At 39.8% G+C, this 6,201-nt stretch overlaps 1 long non-coding RNA gene across 3 annotated transcripts in view; it reads right to left on the bottom strand.

Moving 5' to 3' along the window:
• Window positions 1-418: 418 nt before the first annotated feature.
• Window positions 419-6,201, bottom strand: part of LOC114619153 — a 16,372-nt gene continuing 10,589 nt past the window's right edge. The window contains exons 4-7 of one of the 3 annotated variants that reach the window (XR_003711074.1): window positions 3,411-3,644; window positions 2,968-3,083; window positions 2,246-2,477; window positions 419-565 (exon numbers count right to left, since the gene is read on the bottom strand). This is a non-coding gene — a long non-coding RNA (uncharacterized LOC114619153). The remainder of the gene's footprint in view (window positions 566-2,245; window positions 2,478-2,967; window positions 3,084-3,410; window positions 3,645-6,201) is intronic. The other 2 variants (XR_003711075.1, XR_003711076.1) reach the window with 2 other exon arrangements.

Genomic DNA, 6,201 nt, shown 5'->3' with positions numbered 1-6,201 from the left:
CTGCAGCTGTCTCTGTTTCAAAATGGCGACAAGCATGATCCAGAAGTTGTAGTGTGTGCATGTTGCGTGTCTGTAGAAACATACTCCCGCATGATGGCAGTGTTGCCCCAGAGCAGGGAAAGTGCCCTGACTGCAGTCTCTTCCCCCGCCTTTCCAGCCTGAAAAAAACATCAATACAGAGGCAGTCTCTGTAACTGTGGGTCTAGCCATCATTGTTTTTGTCAGAAGCAGCTGTACTCCTAAAATTTAGCTTCCTTTTTGCATTTTATATCAATGCCATATCTAACAAGGTTGGACCTGTGTTCTTACTAAATAAATAAATGGGTAAAAGGAAATATTAACACAAAGCAAGCAAAGCAGACAGGAAAGGAACTTTGAAGCACCCACCTTCCTCATTCCTCTTCTCTAGGGAAGAAGTCTGTGCAGTCAGTGGTCCTATCCTGCACTGCTCCTGTCTGCAAAAGCAGCATTCGGCCTCCAGTCCTTTCTCATGATGTCTGACTGACTTCTGGTCCTTAGCAGCCTGGTTCATGTATTTCAATGCAACTAGGGCTTCATAGATACCCTTTCAATAACAAAAACAAAAAGCCTCACCTCCAACTCTAATTCTGTCAAGATCATATAATAGCTCCAACAGTGATTAAGCCATTTATGAAATCAGAGTCCTCCTGATCTAAACACCTGTTCTCCAGTCAACATTAACATGTACTTTGGGTTACTGTTTCCAACAGAGGAATTCTGCAATACAAGTAAGTAAGCTACAGATTGGCTAAATAAACGAAGTATCTCTCAGGCCTGATATGGCTGCACACATCAATAATCATCCTAGGAAACATCATTGCAAATTTCCAGGCCAGCCAGAACTAGAGAACCTAACTCAAACAAAAGCATCTCACTGAATCTCCATTTGTAAAGTAATTCTTAGAGTGTTCTTTAAATATTGCTCTTTATAATATACTGTTGATAAGCCAGATTGACAACATTCCTGTATTCTCATTTTCCTCAAGTCTTTGCTAAATATAAACTGATCTAATCCAAACTATGATCTACCTATCCCATCCAATTTTAGTATTTTGTGAAATAAAATCCAGATATATTTGCATAGATGTATATGCAAAATGATATGCACATAGATATTCAAAAAGGCCATCACTGGCTTTGAAACAAGTTTTGGCACTACTTTATAACTAGCATATCATCTTTGGAGTGGTATGAAGGCATCATTCTTAAAGTTACTAATGAAAGATCATATAAGGTGTCAGAGTACCAAAGATTTAAGTAACAATTCTTCGTATGCACCATCCCCCAATAAAAATCACTGTAAGTGGTGGAACATAACTCATGACATTGGAAGGTACTGAATTCTCATGGGAGAAAATAATAGAACACAGAGTAATCTGATATACACTATAAGTACTCAGTACAGCAGTGTAGAGTGTGACTGACAGGTAGGAATGCTGGCTGCTACCCTTCTTCTCCTATGCCTCAGGTCTATACAAAACACAGAGCACTTCTCCTGTGTAGGAGAGTAACCAGGCTACTGACTATTTGGGTCAGGCTTGATAGAACAGACTTGAAATCTCAGATAGAGCCTAAACAGGCCAGGAATCTGAGACTTGGCAATTGGAGCCCAGCTGAGTCACAAAGTAAGACCTTGCCTGAGGGGAAAAAAGTAAAGCAGGATATCCAGGGAGGGAAAGATTTGTAATTCCACCTACTCCTGAGGCTGCAGATTTTACATTTCAGAGCAGTCTGGTCAACATAGTAAATTCCTGGTCAATCCAAGCAACACTGGGAGCCCTTGCTTCAGAACGAAAATGCCCTTCATGTATGGGTCTTTGGTAGAGGACTTCTCTGCCTTTCCTGATGTCCCAAGTTCAATCTCCAGTTCAAATATATATGTAAAACCATATAGTTATATATACACACATGGTCTAAAGTAAAGGAAAAAAGTCTGCCTAGTTTACACATGGTTCTGGATTCAATACAAAGAACTAAAGGTGATCTTGACTTGTACATTGATTTTAAGAAATCTCTTCCCTTTTCTGCCATTGCCTACATCATTTACAGATTTAAAGACGCAATGACCATGTATTGGACAGGTACCACTAAGGGAAAGAAATCACACTTTAGTGAACAAAAATCCAGTGAAAATTTACCTAGGGAAAAACACAAAAGTCTGGATGGAGTTTTTTTAGTCCTTAGTTTGAGAAGGAAAGCAAAAGTAAAATGGCTGCTTTATTACCTGGCTCCACTGATTTTGACAAAATGGAAGGCAGTGTTTGTTGGTTCTTTTTCCCTGTCAGAGAATGGTTCTGGTTTTTTTCAAACAAAGAAGGGCGGGAGAAGCTATAAAGATGGCGGTTCTGGCGGTATCTGGAGCCCTACTGCCACCATGCGGCCAACGTTTCGAAGAAAGTAGTGCATCTACCAGCTTCTTCCCCATGAATCTTAGCAGTACGCAAAGGTGGGGCCCACTGGGATTGAAAAAGAACCAGACCTTACTGTTATCCATCCTTCCTTAGGTATAAGCATATTACTAGAGCTCAAGTTATGATCCGAACCCTAAGACTACTTTTGTGTAGAACCTGGAGCTTGAGAGGTCTTGTGCACAGGATCGTACAGCTTCCAGGGCATACAGACACAGGAAGTCATGGGGTAATAACTCAGTTCTGATACTTGCAGGCCTTTAAGAGTCAAATGCAGGTTTTTTGTGGGATATTTTCCACCGAGTCTTGTCCTATGGACCAAGAATTGTCTTCCCTGCAGTAATAGTAAGCTCTGGAGTCCTTTTAGTTTCTGTCAGAGTATAATGGACAGGAAAGTAAAGGGAAGTTTACAAGCATTTGTTACGTATTTGATATGTGAATGTCTTTGGACAGCCAGCCAAAGGTGCAGTGTGCTCACCATAATACTGCTGTCTGATCCAGAGCACCAAAGAAAGCCAACCCTTTCAGTGACACTCACAGTTCTAAGTAAAAACAAAGAAACTTGGAAGAGTGGAGATCCTGCCCCCTCACTTCCTGTGCTGTCTTCTGACAGCTGTTGGTCCACAGGGAGAACATACCAGGATCCAGAGCCATCTGCAGAAAAGAAAGCGACCCAAGTCTAAGTGCAAGCCTCTGATATCTCCCCAAAGGCAGAATTAGCTACAGGAACTGTTGAGCCCATGGGAATGACATCCTCATGACCCTATTCGTCTTTCTTCAGACTGCAGACCTGACCAGTCTAGAACTCACCAAAATATGCCCAATTCAGCTTCTCAAGGGCCGAGAGTAAAAAAATACCTCTATTAGGGCCACCAAAACAATCAGCGTGTCTTTTTCAGGTATACATACAAATTCCCACTCCATCCCTGCCCTTCCGATCTAAAAAAAATAAATAAGCCCAACAACAACAAAAATGCTAACCAGAAGCAAGGTCATCAGGAGATGTGGCAGCTCCTTTAATATATTTGGACAAACCACACGGTGAACTTCTTATTTCTGTCTGAAGCCAAACTGGGGACTGTGGTGATCGCCACGATTCTCAGCAAGAATCTTGATTTCTTAGTATTATATACTACTGCCCTTTGCTTTGCTTCATATCTTTGACAACCCAAATTATTGTTTTTTGCTTTATACACAAATCTTCGTAAGCCTGGCCTAAGAGAAATAAAGAAATTCAGAAAAATCAATGACAGAAGTATGCATCTCTAAGCACCCTGACTTGACTTATTACTATTAATAACAAAATTAATTTACTTATTGTTAAAACAATGAAGACTTGCAATAAAAATCTTTCAACAGGGGAGACATAAATGAGGCTCAATCCTGAATACAGCAAAAGCTAATAGGGACTTTACAGCCAAGGAGCTAAGAAGTGGGGAAAATCAGTGTATAGGAAATGTCTTCCCAGTGGGGCTATAGCAACAAACAGTCTTCTTATAGCCAAATTGACTAACTCTACTGTTCAAAGATGAGTATAAACTATTTTAATTAATTAATTAATTAATGGTTCAGATGTACTGGGGTATATATTGACTATAAGTAAATGAATAAACAAAGAAAAAGAGGGGAGAGAGAGAGAGAAGAGGAGAGGCGGAAGGAGAGATCCATAAAAGCTTATTTCTTTTAAGGAAAGAAAGTAGATAAAGTCTAGTCAAGGACTAGAAAAAGGAAAAAAAATTTGCGTACTGCTAAGATTCATGGGAAAGAAGCTGGTAGATGCACTGCTTTCTTCGAAACTTTGGCCGCATGGTGGCAGTAGGGCTCCAGATAACTCCAGAACCGCCATCTTTATAGCTTCTCCCGCCCTTCTTTGTTTGAAAAAAAAAAAACAGAACCAGTCTCTGACAGGGAAAAAGAACTAACAAACACTGCCCTCCATTTTGTCAAAATCAGTGAAGCAGGTTAATGGAGCAGCCATTTTACTTTTGCTTTCCTTTTTTTTTCTTTTTTTTTTTCTACCCCTGGTGCCTGTAAATAGTCCTCCATTTACTAGGCTAGAGTAAATGAAATCGGGCATACCTATTTGCTTGGATTCCTAGAAGACATGCTCAGATAGCTTTCTTTGGAGCCACATCCTTATCTCATTTTGAGCAGTAAATCTCTGAAATATATATTAATCAAACAGAAGTTGCTCAGACTTTGTCTCATGATTCATCTCTTAACACAAGTCATATATATATACTGAAGTGAATAACAGTCTTTAACTGGCTAGTCATATCTGTATTAGTAAAACAGACTGAGATCTAATTCAGGTTTTTGGTGTTGTTGCTGGTTGGCTGTAAAACTTAGTCTCCGTCTGTCACTACTGAAAACAAGATACAATATTGAGAGGGAAACGTATCACTTATTTTCTCTTATATGTAATCTAAAGGGGATACAAGGGGCTACAAGGGTAGATGGAGGTTTACTACAGAAAAGGAATGTTCCTCCACTGAAGTTACTTAATTGGAAAAAAATCATAGAGATTTTTTTTTCTCTTATACTTTAGTCTGACCTGATGTTTTTTTTTCTTATGGGGATTTGCACTTATTTGCATTTATTGTATAAAGAAAATACCTAATAAGTTCCTTGGAAGCCTTGACTCGGTGAGCGACTGTCTCAAAACAATTTAACAGGTTGTTGTTGTTAGCGGCAGGAAACACTTTCAATTAGTCAGTTTCATAAGCTGTAATGTTCCTTCAGGCAAAGGCGAAACAGTCAGAGGAAGTCCCGCCTCACAACTTCCGGAAAGTTGCAAGCGGCTCCTGCCTTCCTCCACACTGATAAAATGTTTTCCGGTCAATATCAAACTTCTGCTCAGAACTCCTAGACTAACTTAGACGAAAAAAGGTGGGCCATTTTGATGTTAGGACCGGCTAGTCTTCTTTACAGAATAGATTTGTAAAAACCGGAAGTGCTCTCCAGAACTCGATAATAACTATGCTCTGGGATTTGAACCTACATCCTCAGGATGGCAGTAGTGCTCCAGATAGACAGTTTGCCACATGCCTTTCTTCTCCCGCCCATCGCACCACAAAAGAAAAAGGAAGAAAGTGCAGTGCTAGCAAGCATGGCTAAAAGGATCATTTAAAAACCAACCAAACAAAACTTTTTGACTGTTTTTCTAGGGCTAAAACCAGTGACAGAAAATCATTATGCTCATCAAGCATTTTTAAAAAAAAAAAATTTAAAAAGGTTTAAAATAAATATGTTTTTAAAAATTCTAAATTTTAGATTGGGTGCTCCTTTAATCCCAGCACTCAGGAGACAGAGGAGGGCAGGTCTCTGTGAGTTCCAGTCCAACCTGGTCTACAGAGTGAGTCCCAGTACAGGCAGAGCTATGTTGAGATCCTGTCTCAAAAATTAATTAATTAATAACTTAGTTTCATCCAAGTTTCTTATCTTACCTGTAGTCTCTGCTGATGCAGGAGAATAGCCTTAACCTAAGAATTTCTCAGGAAGAAACAAGCAAACCAATACAATAAAATAAAGCCTCCCAGCTCTGCCCTCGTTCACAGAGCACCACATCACGTTGTCAGCTCCTGGAGACACATAAAGGATCTAAGCCTAAGAAAAATTAAAATTAAATTTGAAAAAGAAGGAGAAGGAAGAGGAAGGAAGGAAGGAAGGAAGGAAGGAAGGAAGGAAGGAAGGAAGGAAGGAAGGAAGACGGAAGAAAACAGAAGAGGAAAGGAAAGGAAAGGAAAGGAAAGGAAAGGAAAGGAAAGGAAAG

The sequence above is a fragment of the Grammomys surdaster genome, unplaced genomic scaffold, assembly GCF_004785775.1.
Source record: "Grammomys surdaster isolate TR1022 unplaced genomic scaffold, NIH_TR_1.0 147, whole genome shotgun sequence".
In the NCBI taxonomy this organism is placed as follows: domain Eukaryota; kingdom Metazoa; phylum Chordata; class Mammalia; order Rodentia; family Muridae; genus Grammomys; species Grammomys surdaster.
This window is presented reverse-complemented; position numbering and strand designations above follow the sequence as displayed.